General features: G+C 40.0%; 1 non-coding gene across 1 annotated transcript; it reads right to left on the reverse strand.

Moving 5' to 3' along the window:
* Positions 1 to 19174: 19174 nt before the first annotated feature.
* On the reverse strand, positions 19175 to 19281 carry LOC128595027 (U6 spliceosomal RNA). The gene has a single exon (XR_008382722.1). It is a non-coding gene; the product is annotated as a U6 spliceosomal RNA (small nuclear RNA).
* Positions 19282 to 21253: the final 1972 nt, after the last annotated feature.

A 21253-nucleotide genomic window follows, 5' to 3' on the forward strand; every position in this document is an offset into this window, starting at 1 on the left:
CTAGCACAATGTACCCCATAAATGCATTAATGTATACAGCTATGATTTAACAAAAAAAAAAAAAAGTACTCTCTGGAATAAATTATACCCCTGTAACTGAAAGTGCGCTGAAGCAAGCTGACCGGAGCAACCCTGTGACATCCTCACATCTTCAAAGACGGAATGGTCAGTAAGCATGAAATGGGATCCTCGGGAACAACATATCTAATATCACGAGGACATCTCACATTTTGAAATGTTTGTGCAACAGTTTATTAGGTTTTGCTTGAGGCTCTAAAGTATAAGTTTGAAACCAAAAGTTCTGAGACCACTTTGATGCAGGAATTCAAGGTCAGTAGAGCCTCTTTAATGACAGCTGCTCCGTATCTGTGTTGCCCGGTATAGTAGCTGCTAGACACGTGTGGCTATGGGGCACTGGAATTACAGCTGGTGTGATTGTATTTTAAATTTTATTTAACATCATTAATATAAATTTCAACAGTGGAGGACAGCACAGGTTTAGATGAATCTTAAATCCTTGACCCACCTCGAGAGAACAGACAGCTTGTAAAAGAACAGGTTGGAGTCCCCAACTCTCTGAGTTTCTGCCAAAGAGTAGAGCTGGAGTATGGCCTCCCTGCCCTGAAACCTAGTGAAGTAAGGTCTATTCAGATGAGACAGGAACTAGCAGCTGACCAAGCCTAAACATGTGTGTGTATGACAGAGAGAGAGGGATGGTACCTACCCTAGATACTGCCCAATAAGGCTTCCTGGAGGGGTGATCAGGGTTAGCAGAGACCTGAAGATGTTGCCAGGCTTCTAGGGGGCTATTGAAGTAGTAAAGGACCAGAAAGGCCTGAGGGATGATCACTCAGGTCAAGGAAATTACAAGCAAAAGTTCTCTGATGTAGATGTTTCTAAAGAAACCATGAAAGTTGCCCACAAAAGCGTCAGCCTTAAATGTTTACCAGGACCAAAGTCTTCAAGGCCATCCTGGGCCTGTTGGGAAGAGGCTTCCTGCCTGCCTCACGCCTTGCTCCCACCCACCTTCCTCCCTGCCTAAAGTGTCAGATATACTTAGTGAGTAGGACAAGTTGACATCCTTCTTCAGACTAAAGGCCGTTTGGGAATTTCATGTCATAGTCGGCATGTTTTTTTTTCCTAAAAACAATCAGAAAAGTCATGAGACTGAGTTCTGCTCAGAGGTAGTAGAAGAACCAGTCCCATCTGATGAAGGAAGCGGGAGAGAAAGGCAAATGGTTGCTTCATGATCAGAGCTTGTGAGCACAGCTTGTTCAGTGTCCTTGTTCAGTGTACGTGTAAGCACAAGTTTCACTGTGTTTTCCGCTAAAACAGACCACCAGAAAACCTTGATCCAGAACTGGAATACTTGGGTTAATAATGATCTTATTTTTATTTATCTTTCTTTTTTTTTTTTTATTGTTGAAGATTCATCGAGGGTACCAGAAACCAGGTTACACTGATTGCATTTGTTAGGTAAAGTCCCTCTTACAATCGTGTCTTGCCCCCAAAAGGTAAGACCAAAAGGTGTGGCACACACCAAGACCCCACCCCCCTCCCTCCTTCTCTCTCTCTGCTCTTCCTTTCCCCCACCCCTCCTTCCTTCTTTGTCTCTCTGCTCTCCCCTTCCCTCACCCCCGCCATGACCTTAATTGTCATTAATTGTCCTCATATCAAAATTGAGTACATAGGATTGATGCTTCTCCATTCTTGTGATGCTTTACTAAGAATAATGTGTTCCACTTCCATCCAGGTGAATACAAAGGCTGTAAAATCTCCATTTTTTTTTAATGGCTGAATAGTATTAATCTTTCTTTCTTTCTTTTTTTTTTTTTTTTTTAGACAGAGCCTTAAGCTGGGTAGAGTGCCGTGGCATCACAGCTCACAACAACCTCCAACTCCTGGGCTCAAGTGATTCTCTTGCCTCAGTCTCCCAAGTAGCTGGGAATATAGGCACCTGCCACAATGCCTGGCTATTTTTTTGGTTGCAGCCATCATTGTGGTTTGGCAGGCCCAGGTTGGATTCAAATCCGCCAGCTCAGGTCTATATGGCTGGCACCTTAGCTGCTTGAGCCACAGGCACCAAGCCATATTAATCTTTCTTAAGTGCATACATAGTTCACATTTATTTCAAGTTTTATTTAGAAGTGCTTTGGGTCTTTGTTTAGAAGTTTGATGATGTTTATGTGACCAGAAATATGCTGTGAGAACTTACTTCCTGTTTATACCAATTAGCCTCAGAAAAAATATATTTGTTACACATCATTTTGCTTAAAGTCAGTTTTCAGGGACCCTACTAATGATGTTAAGCAAAGACTTATTGTACAATTTTGGTATCCTTTTTAAGAAAAAGGGCTCAAAATGGTCTCACTTTTTCACAGTTAACAAAAAATACATGACTAGATACATGCATTTCCAGGATTGTCCCCCCAATCTCTTCCCCAGCCAGGGCCTTGGAAAGAGCCTGTATAAATGAAGGATTCTAAAGCTTAAGCTTCTTTAATTTCATGGTAAATCAGTGTCTGGTAGTCTCTCTGTTTGCTTTTGAGTTTTGGTATCTTTATGTGACAACTGGAACTGTGGCAGCCATCTCAGGGCCATGAGAAAAGACCCTGAAGAGGACTGAGGATCTCACAGTGCAGAGATGAGAGGAACCTGGATGGAGGCACTGAGAACCTCAATCTCCCAACCTTGGAAGCTCCCTGAGTGCGGGTTTTGAGCATGTTAAACGTTGAATATCTTCATTGTTTAAGCCACTCCTCAATAATTTGTAGGCAAAGGCATCCACAAAGAAACAGCTACCCTTCACCCTCGCCATTGCTTCATATACATGCAATACACACACACACACACACGAGTAAGTAACACCAAGTGTGTGGAAAAGAGATAATCTCAGAATACAGGATGATCCTTTATATCAAATTAAATTTGTTTTACAATGAACTCAGTTCATTGTCTACTTTTTCTTATTGGATGTGCACCCAATGAATTGGCATTCATGGAAGCAGTGACTGGTGCTACTCAAAGGTGTGTCACAGTCAGTGCTAGTTCATGAGCTGTTCCTTCCCAGTCTAGAATGAGAGAGTACGGTAAGAATGTGAAACTTTTCATGGCATTTAGAAATTTGACAGAGTAGTTGTATGTCTGTTGAATTTAACAATTAAAAATGTAGGGGGTAGGGCAGCACCTGTGGCTCAAAGGAGTAGAGCACTGGCCCCATATGCCAGAGGTGGTGGGTTTAAACCCAGCCTGGCCAAAAACTGCAAAAGAAAAAAAAAATTTAGGAGGTAATCAACCTTTTATTTTAGAGCAGTTTAAGACTTACAGAAAAAGTAAGAAAGGAGTAGTTCCCATATACCTCCACCCAGTTCCCCTTATTATTAACATCTTGCTTTAGAATGGAACCTTGTTGCATATAATGAACCAGTATTGATGTATTATAATCAATGAATTCCATGCTTTATTCAGATGTCCTTAGTCTTACCTAAGGTCATTTTTTTTTTTTTTTTTCCAGAGTCTCATCCGGGCTATGGTATTACATGTAGCTGTCCTGTCTCCTCAGGCTCTTCTTGGCCAAGACAGTTTTTCAGAATGCTCTTGTTTGTGATGAGCTTGACAGTTTTGAGGATATTTGAGTTAGATATTTTGCAGACTGTCCTTCAATTGAGACTTGCCTGATTTTTTTCTTGTGAATAATGTGTTTTTGTTTTTGTTTTTAATTTTTTTTTTTAGTGTAGCAATTCGTTTTTGTTATGTTAAAAATATCAGTCTGTAATAGATTAGGAAAAAAACTGGTTTCTTATCACAGATAGTTTGAAAAGCACTGTTGTAAACCACTATTGTTTCAGCTTTAGCATTTACAGTCTCTAACAATTTCTCTTAATGAAATCATTGTTTTATCTTGAATATAGTTCTGTCTTATAAATCAAAGTATTAGGTTTGGGACCAGGCATAGCAATGCCCATAATCCTAGTGATACTAGAATTCCAGGTTCTTGGTCTCGGAGATTTGAAGAATGAATCCATGGACCACAGGATCAGTGCTAAGTCAGGATTTGTTTACAGAAACAAAAATTACAACAACTACAAAAACCAAACCTCCTGGCAGGGAGAACCCAGGAGGGGAACAAACTCTCCTGCTCCCTCTTCTGGGGTCTGTCCTCGGTTTCTCTGCTCAGGGGTTTATATAGTGGCAGGGGGGTTGTTCTGCTAGGATGTGGGTCTTGCCAATTACAGCCAGCTGTCCAATGAACTCTCAGGCCTTGGAAACCAACATGAAATCCACCAGTCAGAAGTGCAGTGGAGGAGACAGCAAGGCCCATCCATGAAACTGACCAGTCAGAAGTACTGGGGAAGAGACAGCAAGGCACCAGGGTCTCCCCGGCAGGTGTCCCGCCCTTTCAGCAAGCTGGTTCCTCCATCCGCAGGAGCATCAACACCTCCAGGGCTAAGGCTGCAGGTCGTGGTGCCACCGTGTCCTGCATCACTAGCACTCTAGGAGGCCAAGGCAGGAGGATCACTTGAGCCCAGGAGTGTGAGGTTGCAGTGAACCGTGATCACACTACTGCACACTAGCCTAGGTGAGAGAGAAAAACCCTGTCTCAAAAAAAAGTATTTGGCTTGGGGCTTTTAAATTTGAATCTTTAGGAAAAGGTAAATTACCTTTTGAAAGATTCTCTTTTTTGGCTAGCTAGAGTATGTCATTAAATCCTTGCTGTCTTACAAAACATTTGAAAGAACACATAAACTCTTAAGTATAAAGAAAACGTGCTGTTTATAAACTGAGATCTTTATCCAAGGAGTTTTATAAAATTTAAACCAGAAAAATCACATAAGCCAGAAATTAGCCGTAGTGACTGTCCCCTGGTTCTGAGCTGTCTCACTGGGTGCCTGGGAGTTTTTGCTCTTCTTTTTCTTTTCTCTCATTTCTACTAGAGCAAGTGCCTTGGGCATTGAGAGTCAAACTTTTCCCAACATGTCATATCCCTCAGTAAGCTATTGCTGTCATTGTGAATTTTTTAAATATCTTTCCTGCTATACTCGTTTCAATCGCCTTATTTCTTTTTTTTTTCATTTCTTAATTCTCTTACATTTTTTTTTATTAAATCATAACTGTATACATTGATATGATCATGGGGCATCATACACTCGCTTCATAGACCATTTGACACATTTTTATCACAATGGTTAACATAGCCTTTCCGGCGTTATCTCAGTTACTGTGCCAAAACATTTACATTCTACATTTACCAAGTTTCGCAAATACCCCTGTAAGATGCACTACAGGTGTGATCCCACTGATCCCCCTCCCTTTTGGGATTTTCTCTTCCATCTAGAAAGCTTGCTACAATGAACCTGCTTTGATGATAAACATTCACTCAAATGTGTTTCCTTTCTGGAACTTGATTCTTCCAGTTGCAGGGTTTCTGTTAAATGGTGTCTATAAACCATTGCATGCCACTTCCTTTTGTTTATTTTTGTAATTCATGAAAGTATAGTTAACTTTTTTCTTTGTGTACTGTCATAGACTTTAGTTTTTGGTATTGCGCTCCTTTCTGCTTTTGAAGCTTTTGACTTCATTTTATAAAGCTAGTTCTCATTTCTTTCCTGACTTACTATCTTAGATACAGCAATGAGTTTGGATTGATTTTTGTTGGTTATCCAAAAGTCAGTTGAGTAGCTGTGAGGGTTTTCCAACAAGGGTTTGCCTTAAGGCTTTTAAATAGCATTTTAAAATTGTTACACTGTCCCCGACCCCTTCCTGACCTCTCTACACCCATTGCCAACACATATTGATAAAGAAAAGTGCACAGAAGACAGTCTTTGTGTTCACTCTGGATGTTCATGTGCTGCTGCCTCCACATTATTTTGCTTATTTGCTTATTTTGCTTCTGTTTATTAGAGGAAATGCAGATATATTTTTAAATTTCTGCCAGGACCATTGATTTTTGAATATATTGCCTTAGAACCATTTTACTTCCCTGCAATAATTCTGGAACTCTGAGTTTCAGATGTCTATCATGATTGATTTCTTTATTTCCTTCCCTATTTTATTTTAAACACAAAGGAGACAAATTATGTTTTTGTCGGAAGGTCTAACCAAATGTGAATTTTATTACAGAGTCATTTACTTACTGGTTTGTTCATTCATTCATTCATTTAGTCATAAATTCCACAAATGTTTATTTAAAACCTATCATGGAGCAATGCTAGTGCTAGATGTTAAAGACATAATGGGGAACACAGATAGGATCCTTTATCTTAAGGAACTTTTGGTTAAGTGGGAAAGAAATACATTAAATATATATACACATACATAAAGAAAATGAAATTATAAATAGCACTGTGAAGAATAAGTACCATGGCAATTACCTTAGCTTTGGGACCACAAAGGGAGTTCTAGACAGGCTTGAGGGATAAGGGTAGTCGACGAGGCCAGGTGTAGAGAGGAACTTTTTACAATGAACCCATATACTTGGTAGATTTGGCTCTTTTTATTTTTTTCTTTAGCTTAGAAGAATTTACTCATCCAAATAATAATATTGAGAGTCTACTATGAGCCAGACAGAGATAAAAACTTGTATATGGAAAGAATTTTATTTATTTATTTATTTATTTAGAGATAAAGTCTCATTCTGTGGCCCTGGATAGAGTGTTGTGGCAGTATAGCTCACAGTAAGCTCAGACTCCTGGGCTCAAGCAATCCTCCTGCATCAGCCTCCTCAAGAAGCTAGGACTACAGGAGCCTAACACAACGCTTGGCTAGTTTTTGCTACTCTTAGTAAAGATGGGGCCTCACTCTTGCTCAGGCTGGTCTTGAACTCCTGAGCTCAAGGGATCCACCCACCTAGACCTCTCAGAGTGGATTATAGGAGTGAGCTACTGCTCCGGGCCTGGAAAGAATTTTAGATTAGATACACTTTAATGATACAAGGAAGCAGTTTCATCTGTGATTCTGAGATCATTTCTGCTTCTGGAGTTCATTTCTCCTCAGTAACTTGAGTAAGAAAAGAAAATACTTAAATAAAAGCACTTAATACAGAAGAATAGATTGTAAGCGTTGGCAGAAAAATGATAATGACTTTGGACTTACCATAATTATTTTCTGGGTTTGGTTTCTTCATCATTAATATAATGAGCTGATAATATGCAAGGCTTCTCCCAGCTTCAAGTTTTAGTCAGTGTTAACCTCAGTATTTTCCTATGAAATAATCCCGACAGCATTATTACTTGACATGCTTTGTATAAAATATACAAAAGAATTATTACTTTCTGTTAATATAATATTGTTAATGTAGTATTGAATTAGGTAAAGAATTTGCAAAGTCTTATTTTAATTTAGCTATCAGTCAATTTCTTATCATTATTTATTCCTGTTTCTATTCACCAAATGTACTACTGTTTGGAAACTTATACTCAAAGAAACACTAAACCAATCAAGTGTATATTTAGACAAATGCCATCAGTTATGTAGTTAATTATGTATATAAATTTCTTTTTGAATCTGTTGCTGTTTAGGCCCTGAGATTTAAAACTGTTATTTGGAACTAGAAAGAAAAATTTAGTGCTAGGCATTTGATTTTTTTCCTCCTCCTGCTTAGTTGCAGAAAATTATAAAACAGTAAAATCTCAGCCTAGTAGTATGGTTATAAAATTCTATATTTTTAATATAATACTTTGTGTTATATACATATACACTTTCTTGAAGGGATATGCAAATACTGCTAAATGTATTGACCAGTTCTGGCCAGAAACAAAGCCCCTGGTGGTAGACTGAGAGTGCTGCAGCATTGTGCTGATTTGAAACCTGTTTCATTCCTCTTTTGATTTCTGGATGAAGTATAAGCCACTGTTATCATTCTGCACAGATGGCATCAGCCCAGCTATTCCCTCATCAAATTAATTAACAAACATTCTAAATGATTCATAATTTCATCCAAGGAGTAATTTTGGCAAGAAGATGACTTGGCTGAAGTTTCTCACTTGTCTTTCTCCAAAGAGAATGTTAGTTTTAGACTCTTGGCCACATTTCTGCACTCCATCCTGTAGACCAGTGCCTGCCATTCAGAGGAGTGGGAGGTTTTGCTGCTCACTCTACAGATGACAGCAGAAAGAATAAAACCTCTCTTATACCTACATATTTCAAGGGAAAAATACACTAATAACTGCTTAGGTGACTTAAGCTTAGATGGGAAATGGGTTTGGAGTCTGATAAGTCAAAATTATAGGAAATAAAAATAAAATCCTAAGCCCCCCCTCCCACCAACTGAGTGGTCAAGGGGGCCCCAGAAAAACCTTAAAGCTGAGTTCTTGGCCATGACCAGGAGGAGGTAGACCTCCTGTTATACTGCCTCTGTTGCTAACGGCTGTCAGGCTTTCTTCTTGGAGCATTACAGAGAACCAGCCTTTTGAAGGACTTGCTACACCGATTTCAATCACTGCCTAATCCTGCTCTGCCCCTATTGTGGTTTAAACAGAATTGAAACAAATCAACACTCTCTCCTGACAGGAGGTGAGGACTATGTCTTGAACACTGTATTGAGGAAGTGCAGTGAGGGTTGTCCTGTCATGTCCTCTGCTTTGCCTTTTGACATCAGAGGCCAGACATTGCACCCTCAGATCATGCCAGCCTGCCATTTTTGAACATGGGTCCCATGAGCTAGTTTCTCCTTTCATAAATATTCATGACTTCTATAGCTTATTAAATACATATATTTGGCTACCTTGCTCAGAATAAATTCCTGTTCCCTTTATCTCTCTTTCCCAGTATGTACTCCCAGCTTCTACCTGAGGCTCTGCTTCCCAGCCAGTCAGAATGGCCACCCTTTTGGTTGGAACCCTTTATGAGAAATAAAGTTTTTCTTTCCAAATTTATGAACTTCTTCAGTTGACAATTGAACTACTGTTTTCATCAGTCATATGATATGTAATTCAGAGTTCCTGGGGTAATAATCTGTAACCCACATGCATGTAGGCCTTGTTGAATGAATGGCCTCATGCTTATTCAAGATCCAACTCAGCATATTGGCATTTCTGGGAAAAAATAGGCCAAAATATGTCTGGGGAAGTAGTAAAGACCTTGATTGGAGGTCACTCAGGAAAAATTGGGGTACTATATTACACGGCACCAAAGAAGTTTCTCTAAAACTCTTAAACATTTTTACTTTGCCCTAGACTTTGATACCTATGTTAGTTTTCATACACATTATTTAGGGTAACACCAAGCTACTATTTAAAAGAGAGTCTTACAGAAAGAGAGCACATCAACAAACTTGTGAACCATCTTACAAAATTGGAAAAAGAAGAACAATCTAATCCCAAACCCAGCAGAAGAAAAGATATAACCAAAATTAAATCAGAGATTAATGAAATTGAAAACAAAAGAATCATTCAGAAATTAAAGTTGTTTTTTCAAAAAAATAAAAAATAAAATCAACAAACCTTTGGCCAGATTAACTAGAAATAGAAAAGTAAAATCTCTAATAACTTCAGTCAGAAATGATAAAGGGGAAATAACAACAGATGCCATACAGATACAAGAGATCATCTCTGAGTACTACAAGAAACCCATCACCAGAAATTTGACAATGTGGAGGAAATGGATCAATACCTGAAATCACACCTTCTCCTTAGACTTACTCAAGAGGAAATAGATCTCTTGAACAGACCAATTTCAAGAACTGAGAGCGAAGAAACAATAAAAAATCTCCGAACCAAAAAAAGTCCTGGTCCAGATGGCTTCACACTAGAATTCTATCAAACTTTCAAACAAGAGCTTACACCCCCACTGCAGAAATTATTCCAAAACATTGGAAGGAAGGAATCTTCCTCAACATGTTCTACAAAGCAAACATCACCCTGATACCAAAACCAGGAAAAGTCCCCCAAAAAGGTGAATTTAAGACCATTTTCACTAATGAATATAGATGCAAAAATTCTCAATAATATCCTAGCCAATAGATCACAGCTTCTCATTAAAAAAATAATTCATCATGATCAAGTAGGTTTCATCCTAGGGATGCAAGGCTGGCTTAACATACTCAAGCCCATAAACATAACTCACCATATCAACAGAAGCAAAAAAAAAAAAAAAAAAAAAAGACCATGTGAACCTCTCAATAGATGCAGAAAAACCATTTGATAAAATTCAGCATCCTTTTCTAATTAGAATACTGAAGAATATAGGCATAGGTGGCACATTTCTTAATCTGACCAAAGCTACCTACGACGAACCTACAGCCAATATTATACTGAATGGAGTAAAAGTGAAAGCTTATCTACTCAGAACTGGAACCAGACAAGGTTGTCCTCTATCACCACTACTATTCAACATAGTGCTGGAAGTTCTAGCCAAGATAATCAGGCAAGAGAAGGAAATAAAGGGCATCTAAATGGGACCAGAGGAGGTCAAACTCTCACTCTTTGCTGACGATATGATCTTGTACTTAGAGAACCCCAAAGACTCAACCACAAGACTCCTGGAAGTGAACAAAAAATATAGCAATGGCTCAGGATATAAAATCAATGTCCACAAATTACACCAGAATTCTATCAAAGAAGAGCTTCCCTTCTTGGCTGTTATTGGCATATACAAATATATGCCAATTGTATATGCTAATAACAGCCAAGATGGGAAGCTAATCAAGGACACAATTCTTTTCACAATAGCTTCAAAAAAATGAAATACCTAGGAATATACATAACAAAAGAGGTGAAGGACCTCCACAAAGAAAATAATGAAACCCTAAGAAAAGAAATAGCAGAAGATTTTAACAAATGGAAGAACATACCATGCTCATGGCTGCAATGAATCAACATTGTCAAAATATCCATACGACCCAAAACAATCTACAGATTCAATTCAATCCCCATTAAAATATCATCATCATACTTTCACGATTTTGAAACAATAATTCTTTGTTTTGTATGGAACCAGAAGAAACCCCGTATAGCCAAGGTAATTCTTAGTAATAAAAACAAAGCCGGAGTATCACCCTACCAGACTTTTGGCTACACTACAAGACCATAGTGATCAAAACAGCATGGTATTGGCACAACAATAGAGACATTGATATTTGGAATTGAATAGAAAACCATGACCTGAAACTAACATCTAACAGCCACCTGATCTTTGATAAGCCAAACAAGAACATACACTGGAGAAAAGAATCCCTATTCAATAAATGGTGCTGGGAGAACTGGATAACCACATGTAAAAGACTGAAACTGGACCTGCACCTCTCTTACATAAATTGATTCAAGATGGATAAAGGATTTAAATCTAAGACATAAAACAATAAAAATCCTCGAAGAAAGTGTGGGGAAAACACTTGAAGCTATTGGCCTGGGAAAATATATATATATTTTTCTTTTTAGAGACAGAGTCTCACTTTTTATCACCCTTGGTAGAGTACCGTGGCATCACAGCTCACAGCAACCTCCAACTCCTGGGCTTAGGTGATTCTCTTGCCTCAGTCTCCCGAGTGGCTGGGACTACAGGCACCTGCCACAATGCCAGCTGTTTTTGTTTTGTTGCAGTTTGGCCGGGGCTGGGTTTGAACCTGCCATCCTCTGTATATGGGGCTGGCGCTCTACCCACTGAGCCACAGGCGCCGCTCTGGGAAAAGATTTTAGGAAGAAGACTTCCATAGCAATTGCAAAAAGAACAAAAATTTTAAAATGGGACTTAATTAAACTGAAAAGCTTCTTACAGCTAAGGAAACAAACACCAAAGCACCATTCTCTTCAGAATGGGAGAAGATATTTGCAAATTATGAATCAGACAAAAGCTTGATAACTATGATCTATCAGGAACTCAAATTAATCAATAAGAAAAGATCCAACAATCCCATATATCACTGGGCAAGAGAAATGAATAGAATCTTCTCTAAAGAAGACAGATGAGTGGCTAACAAACATATGAAAAAATGCTCATCATCCCTAATTATCAGAGAAATGCAAATAAAAAATACCCTGAGATATCACCCAATCCCACTGAGAATCGGCCACACCACAAAGTCTCAAAGCTGCCAATGCTGGTGTGGCTGTGGAGAGAAGGGAACAATTTTACACTGCTGGTGGTACTGAAAACTAATACAACCTTTTTGGAAGGAAGTACAGAGACTCCTCAAAGAACTCAAATTTTACCTCCCATTTGATCCTGCAATCCCATTACTAGTCATCTACTGTAGGAGACACCTGAAAAGAAACACCTTGGTACTAAGGGAATGGGGAAGGGATGGGTCTTTCGTTAAAAAGCATGAGAGCACAAGAACATATACATCATTTCTTGGCAGTCTCCACACCTGTGGTGTAAATAGCTATGAGATCACTTCTATAAATAGCCACAGGAGAAGTTAGTTGAGGCTCCTACTAGGCTCCTGCTAAGACTGACTGCTGCACTTTTGAGGCACTCTGGCACCTCTGACCTGGCAGAGAGAACTGGCTCCTCCTGATGGGGAGCCTTATCTGACTGAGACAACGGGCTCTCTGGCACTTATGGGGAGCCATACCCCAAGCAAACGTGTACAGTGGTCTACGTCCTGGCAGTTTCATGGGCTGGGGCTGGCGACCTAACATCCTGGTTCCAACATCTACCCAGAATGAAAAAAATAATTTTATCACAAGGACACTTGCACTAGACTGTTTACTGCAGCTCAATTGACAATTGCCAAAATGTAGAAAAAAACCTAAATGCCCATCAACCCAGGAATGGATTAACAAGCTGTGGCATATGCATACCATGGAATATTATTCAGCCACATTTTTAGTGGCTCTATCCAAAAGATGGAGACTTTACAACTTTTGTATTAACTTTGATGGAAGTTGAAATACATTTCTAGTAAAGGATCACAAGAATGGAGAACCAGGGATCCAATGTACTCTATTCTAATGTGAAGGCAGCAGGTGAGCTAATGCAAGGGTGGGGTGGGTAGAGGATGAGCAAGTGGGGAAATGGGAGGAGAGGGGGATGGGGTCGTGGTTATGGCACACCTCTTGTGGGTGGACAGTTATAAGAGGAACTTTAACAAATGCAATCAGTGTAACCTAATTCTTTGTACCTTCAATGAATCCCAAATAATAAAAAAGGAAAAATAAATAAAAAGTAAATAATAAAAAATAGTCTCAAAATGCAGTGATTTAAATGAAAAAGTCAGGCTCCCGCACCCCCACAGCTGAGATATGATCCTGGTCAGCAGGGCAGTTCTGCTCCCTTGTTATTCAGAACAACCCAGGTTCTTTCTAAAGTATTGCTCTGTATCAACACCATCTATAATAAAAGTAGCTGGATTCCAGGTGGCGGAAGCACAGCTCTGTGTTTGAAGGTTCAGGCTCCACATGCACATTTCCCCTGGGCCAACATCTCACTGGCTGCAGCTTGATCACAAGAGTGCAACTGAAGTAGCCATTGGCAAATTCGCCACAGCGCTTCCCTCTGACCTCTACTCAAGATTTTTTCTTTTTTTTTTTTTGTAGAGACAGAGTCTCACTTTATGGGCCTCGGTAGAGTGCCGTGGCCTCACACAGCTCACAGCAACCTCCAATTTCTGGGCTTAAGCGATTCTCTTGCCTCAGCCTCCCGAGCAGCTGGGACTACAGGCACCTGCCACAACGCCCGGCTATTTTTTGGTTGCAGTTTGGCCGGGGCCGGGTTTGAACCCGCCACCCTCGGTATATGGGGCCGGCGCCCCACCGACTGAGCCACAGGCGCCGCCCTACTCAAGATTTTTTCAATGTAATTTTGCAGGTTCTCCTACTAAGAGGTTGTTGACAGAAAAGAAGGCATACTCTGTAAATAATTTAAAGAAGTTTATTCTGAGCCAAATATGAGGACCATGACCCAGAGCCACACCCAAGAAACTTCTTGGTTTTATACATTTCAGGGAGACAGGAATTACAGGTAAAGTCACAAATCAATATGTGGAAGGCATACGTTGGTTTGGCCTGAAAAGGTGAGACATCTCAAAGCAGGGAGCTTGTAGGGTATAGGTGGGTTTAAAGATTCTTTAGCTGACAATTGGCTGAAAGAATTAGGCTTTGTCTAAGAGACCAGGAGTCAGTAAAAAGGAATGCTGGATCTATTAATCAGCACAAACCACCAGATGTATGCCCAGACGTTAAGTGGTTTGTTGTATATGTTGATGACTTACAGGTATGACTTGCACAGCCTTAGGCCTGTTAATTAGTCACAGAGGACATCTCTAAGAAGGCAGGGGGCATGATGAGGCATGTCCGATCTCCTTTCTTGAGTCTAGCAACTCAGTTTTAGGAAATTCCCTTGGTCAAGGGAGGGGTCCAGTTAGTCTCTGTGGGTGGAGGACTGGGCTTAAAATTTTATTTTCATTCACAAGGTAGAGGCTATTTCTCCTCCTCTAGAATCTGGCCTGGACCTGCCTTTTTTCTTTGCAAGTAAAATGTGGTAAAAGGAATGTTATGGCAGTTCAGAGCTTAGACTTTAAGGAGCCTTCCACTTTTTCTCTTAACATCCTCCCTAGCTGCCAAGTGAACAAATGAGCAAGTCCATATGAACAACAGACTCGCCTGTTGGAGGACAAGCGACTGTGTGGAGTGTGGATTACCCAGCCCAAATTGAAGACCATGGAATTGTAAACTAAGTGCATGTTTGTTGTAAGTTAGGTTTCCTGGGAAGTTAATGCTGAGATGGAGTTAGGAATGCAAAACACCTTTAGAAGGAAAAAGGCAGGAATCCAGGTTTGGCTAGGAGAGGCCACTCATGTTTCTGATAATTCTGCATTAGCCCAACAAGAAGTTCCAAAGTAAAGATTGCCCATTACAGAATGCAGGAGGAGAGAGGAATGTCTTTCTTTCCTATCACCAGACTCATGGCTAAGGCACCTACAACAAAACATAAATTAACAAGACAGAAGGATTAAAATGTGTTTATTATAAGTTTTATGTGACATGTGAGTCCTTAGAAGGGAAGACACAAAGAAACAGGGAAATTCATGTTTTTTTTGTTGTTGTTGTTCTTGGGACAAGGTCTCTGTCACCTGGGCTAAAGTGTGGTGGCATCATCATAGCTCACAGCAACCTCACACTCCTGGGCTCAAATGATCCTCCTGCTTCAGCCTCCCAATTAGCTGGGACTAATTTTTTTATTCTTTATAGATATGGGATCTCACTCTTGCTCAGACTGGTCTCAAACTCCTGGCCTCAGCAGTTCTCCCACCCCAGCCTCTCAAAGTGCTAGGATTATAGGCACGAGCCACGGTATTCAGACTCAGGTATTTTTATATGAGGCTTAATGAGGAAGTAGATAGTTGTGGAGAAGCACAATTGGACAAAGGGAGTTATGATCTAATGACAATCAACTGGCAAGGACTGCTTGTTCAAATTCTCTGTGTCTCTATCTTCAGAGACAAGAACATTCCTAGATAGAGGGCTGGTGCCTCGTGCATGAGGATGCTATTACCTTCTTCAGAATGAGGTCAGAGAAGGCTTTTATGACGTGTTTTAGGGGAGAAGAGTGGGAGAAAGTCAGCAAGCCTGTCCTGTTTCTGCTATTTTCTCGAATGCCCAAATGCCATATTTTGAAAGAGTGTGTTAAACCCCATCAGGGAATCCTTCATTGGAGATAAATGCTTAGGCCTTTGTACCACTGCCTTGCTCAGTCATTGGCTAGAGGCTACCTTGGGTGAGAATGACCTCAGTTAGCTGCCAGCTAACTATACTTCTTGCTGTTCGGCAGTGAGTTCTCTTTTGAAAGGGGGTCTGAGTGGAACATATTCCTGCCACATTATTGCTTTAAGCCACCAGGTGTTAGGGTTATAAGCCAAAGCTAACTGACTCACATAACTGCAAGGGAAGTTGAGAATTGAGTTGGGCAGCCTTTAAAAAAAAAAGAGAGATAGTCGGGTTTGGGAGGGAATGGTACAGGTATAGATCCCAAGCCTCTCCTGCAGCCAGGGCAGAGGCACTGTGCCTGTCAGTCACAGCACATGTCCCAGATTTTGAGATTAGAATAATGACGTAAAGAGGGACCCAGCAGAGCCTTGGCAGCTGTTGGGAGGCACTGAGCAATGTCAGTGGGGGCACACTGGCGCCTTCCCTGTGCAAATCTAGATATAGTTTCTGATCTGGTTGGTGGCCGCCCTGAAATTTCATCAGATACCCAATAAATTTCAGTAGATTTCCTCTCCTGCTTAAATCAGCCAGGGTAGTTTCCTGCTGCTTGACTGGGATCCTAACTGAAATAGAGTAAGTGACTTTCAATTTCAGCTCACACAGATGGGGAGTAGGAAATGTTCCCTTCCACTTTGGCAAATTCTTACATCTAGAAATGTTTGAGCTCACATGAGAATCTGATGAAAAGCTGCCTTTTGACCTTGAGCTATTCTCAGTTTCTGAGCCTCAAACTTTACTTATAATACATCCACCCGGGTTGTTGTGGGGCCCAAATGTGATAGCACCTGTGAAAGTAATCTCTAAATTGTTAAGTGCTTTACAACTGTTAGTTATTTTTGAATATACAAAATCTACCAAGCTCTTGCTCCAAACCTGATACACTGATCCCCACCTTAGGACAGTTTGGTTAGTAATTAAAGTCAGTTTACAAACTTGTACACATTCTTCACATGATTTGAGTGTGTTCCAACTTGTATATATAATTAATTGGTGGCACTTACTATGCAGAATGTACCTTTACAATTTTCTTCTCACTGTGTAAGCGGTAGGAGTCACCCACCTTAATGATTCATATCTTTTAAAATTTGTGAAAAAATAAATTTAGTCATTTAGAGTTTAAAATTAAAGAAAATAAATTTAATATGGATGGTAAGCCAAATTTTCATGATCATTTATACAATCCACATAAATGGATTGATATTATTATTTTGGGGCACAGAAAAAGTCTTACTCTGTTGCCCCAGGCTAGGGTGCCATGGCATCAGCCTCTCTCACAGCAACCTCAAATGCCTTGGCTCACGTAATCCTCCTGCCTCAGCCCTGAGACCACCAGTGCCATCCACAATGCCTAGCTAATTATTTTATTTTTAGTAGAGACCGGGTCTTATTCTTACTCAGGCTGGTCTCGAACTTCTGAGCTCAAGTGATCCACTTCCCCTGGCCTTCCAGAGTGCAAGATTTATAGATGTGAGCTACCACACCCAGCCACAGATTGATCTTAGAGATTCTTTGCAAACATTGTTTGGCCTGTATCGTTATATATATATATATATATATATATATAGAGAGAGAGAGAGAGAGAGAGAGAGAGAGAGAGAAAATGTAAAATAAAAACAAGAAAAAAATCTGCAAATTCTAGTATTACTGCTTCAGCATTTAGTTATCTATTACTTAGTTTATTTAGTATATAACTATCCATTTCTGTGTAACACAGCACTGCATACGTAGTGGTGAAATACATTTTTCAGATGCCTGCAGATTCTGTGGGTCAGGAATTTAGAAATGGAATTGCAATATGGGTTGTCTCTGTTCCAAGACATTAGGGACCTCAAAAAGGAAAAGAAGTGCTGGTTGACTCACTAACTAGGGACTGGAGTCAGCTGGTAGCTTCCTCATTCCAAGGTCTGCTGGATGGGCAGGGATGGCTTGGAGGCTGGTCTCAGCTGGGATTCCTGGCTAGAGTCTGGACCATCTACGTTCAGCCTCTCCATGTGATTTGGGCTTCTCAGAGTGTGGTGGCCAGATTCTGAGAAAATATGTGTCAAGAGGACCCGGCAGAAGCTGAATGATTTTTATAAATTAACTTGAGAATTCATGTAGTATGTATGTGTATCACTTCTGCTGGGCTCTGTAGGTCACGTGGTCACAAACTTGCCCAGATCCAAGGGGGAGGAGATAGACCTAAGCCCCGCCATCCAAAGGGGAAAACATCAAGGAATTTTGAGGCCAAGTTTAATACACACATCTTACAAGACTTTTTTATGACCTACAAAACATACACATACACATATGCATACACATGTAAATGTACTCTAACAACAAAAACAGCACGCATTCTGTGTTGTGCACAATTTTATGTAAAAAGAAAAATTTCATTGAGATGACTGTTGATTTTCAAGAACCTGTAAATTCTAAGTTCTACACAAAGATCTTAAAATGTTCATCAACATCATATGTTAGAGTTTCTTAAAGGTTAATTTGGTCAAAAAATATAACTTTGGAAAGACCATATCCATTCAGAGTTACAGAATATAAGTCTAAACAGTGATCACTTTTTGAATTTCAAAGTTATTATTTGAGTTCATTTTATTTGAAGACTCTAAACTTAGCCCTACTGTGAAAAAAGAAAACTAAATTCACATTTAGATAGAAAATTCACATTTTCTTGAGAAATATTTAAATTCCACATAGCAAAAATCATGCTTTGATTTTTTTGTGGTCAGACCAGGGGTCCTCAAACTTTGTAAACAGGGAGCCAGTTCACTGTCTCTCAGACTGTTGGAGGGCTGGACTATAGTTAAAAAAAAAAAAAAAACTATGAACAAATTCCTATGCACACTGCACATATCTTATTTTGAAGTAAAAAGAACAAAACAGGAACAAATACAATCATACCGCCTCATGTGGCCCGGGGGCCGCAGTTTGAGGACCCCTGTCATAGACAAAGAAGTCCCCTTTCAACCTGACTGTGCATGATGTCACCTGAGCCTCTTCAGGTACAGACTCTGAGCAGGTGGCCTGGGCTTGGTCTTAGACTCTGCATTTCTAGCAAGCTCCCAGGTGAAGCTACAGGCTGCTGGCAGACCATTTATTGAGTAGCAAGGATTAATACAGGGGAGATTCAGATAGGAAAATAACCTACAAAGCCCTTTTACTTCATTTTAACTTTCTTTAAATTATAAAAGAAACATATGTTCATGATATAAAATTTATGTGTTGTTAAGACTATTTAACTCCCTTAATGACTACTATCATTTATAGAATAAAAAATAAAATCAACTAACCTGTATCTATTTGTTTATGAGCTGTAACTGGTGTATAAGCATAATCAGATTTAACCATCAGATGATGATGGAAGTGCTATTATTAGCCCCATTTTACAGAAAAGTAACAAGAGGGATGAACTTGCTCAAAATCACAGAGGATGGCAGAGTGGGCTTCAGACCAGCTGTTCCGACTGCACACCCTTCATTCTCAAGGGTGGGTGATGCTGCCTCGGCACCTTAGTAAGTAGAGTCATAATTTTTTTTTTAAATATGGAATGCTTCACAAATTTGCGTGTCATCCTTGCGCAGGGGCCATGCTAATCTTCTCTGTATCGTTCCAATTTTAGTATACGTGCTGGCGAAGTGAGCATGTAAAGTCATAATTTTAAGGCATGAGATTATATAATACCATATATTTTTAATTTTTCTTACACTTTATTTATTTATTTATTTATTTTACGTGCAAGTGGTTTATCTGGGGAAGAATTTCAGGAAAATAGGGTTGGATTAAGTTCTCACAGGAGTGCAAACCTACGTGAAATGTGCATGCAACGGATCCAGGTTGCAGCTTCTTATAGAATCTAATGCCTGATGAGCTAAGGTGTAGCTAGAATGCACTTGAATCATCCCACCCCAACCCCTGGGGCTGTGGAAAAATTTTCTTCTGTGAAACTAGTTCCTGGAGATAAACAAACTGGGGGACTGTTTCTTTAAGGAACTCTATAGAACATGCCTCTGACAGAGGTGTCCATCTGAGACATGGGCTGTCCATTGGCTCCCAGTACTGGCTAGTCAAGGGAGACGGCATCTCCTTCCCATTTCCAGTCTTAAGCCTATGCCTGCTGAGCTAAGGGGACTCTGAAGGCAGCCTGCAGAGCATACCCAAAGGATGCTCCTGCCTGTACCTGCCTGCACACCAATATTCAGCTGTCACTGAAACATAAACCAAAGTTAGTTTCTGACCACTGACCTCTCCTCCACCCTGGAGGTAAATTTTTTTTTGTATTTTCTGATGTATCTTTTCAGAGTTACTACATGTACATACTTAATATATATATATTCTTAGTATTTTCCCTTTCTTTAAGTCATTGGTGATGTACCACACTGTCTCTTAAAAATTTCTATCTCTCCAGCACTCTTAGAGGCCAAGGAGGGTGGTCTGCTTAAGCTCACAAGTTCAAAACCAGCCTGAGCAAGAGTGAGACCCCCATCTCTAAACACTAGCCAGATGTTTTGGCAGGCGCCTATAGGCCCAGCTACTCAGGAGGCTGAGGGAAAAGAATTACTTGAGCCCAAGCGTTTGAGGTTGCTGTGAGCTATGACACCACAGCAGTCTACAGAGGGCAACAGAGTGAGACTCTATCTAAAAAAAAAAAAAGAAAATTCTACCTATGCATTTTGATGATACTCAAATGTGTGGATGTCCTGAACTCCCTCTTCTTTGAAATGACTGCATAATATTTCATTTGTGGCTGTACCAGAATTTATTTAACCAGTCATCTCACTGATGTTATTGCTAGTGTTTTTTTAAAGTCAACTTTACTGAGGTGTACAGGCAGCAAAGTTTACCCTTCTAAGTGGAAACTTCCATAAATTTTAGTACAGTCATGTAACCACAATCAAGATGTAGACATTTCTATGCCTCCAGAAACCCCCCTGATGCACCTTTGTAGGCAGACCTCTTCTCTCATTCTCAGCCCCTGGCAACCACTGATCTACTTTCTGTCCCTTCCCAACAGGTCATGTAAATGGAATCCCACAGGGTGCAGCCTGTGCACACAAGGCATTTGAGATTTATCCAAGTTGCTTCATGTATCAGTGGTTGGTTCCTTTTCCTTACTGAGTGATATTCCATTGTAAAGATAAACCCATCAATTCTAGTTCTAAGAATGTATCTCACAGATATACAGACACATATTACAAAGGATTTATGCAGAAGGATAGTCATTGAGTTGCTCCCAATTGGGTGCAAATATAAATCTATCTGCCATTACTGGGCAATGGCTTTTGTATGTATGTAAGGTTTTATTCTATTGAGTAAACAAAGCTTTTATTCCTCAGGGTGGTATTATTGGGTGTCAGTATATATGTAAGATAGGATCTTAGAACTAGAATTGACAAGTCAAAAGGTGGTAAATTTGACCAGATATTGCCAACAGTCTTTTTCTTCTTCTTTTTTTTTTTTTTTTGAGGCAGTCTTGCCCCTGTTGCCCAGGCTGGAGTGCAGCGGCATCGCCGTAGCTCACTGCCGCCTTGAGCGACCCTCCCAAAGTGCTGAGATTATGAGTGTGGGCACCACACCCAGTCTCAAACAGCCCCCTAGAGATGGCAGTGACAGTTCCC

This window comes from Nycticebus coucang, chromosome 9 (assembly GCF_027406575.1).
Source record: "Nycticebus coucang isolate mNycCou1 chromosome 9, mNycCou1.pri, whole genome shotgun sequence".
Taxonomy (NCBI): Eukaryota; Metazoa; Chordata; class Mammalia; order Primates; family Lorisidae; genus Nycticebus; species Nycticebus coucang.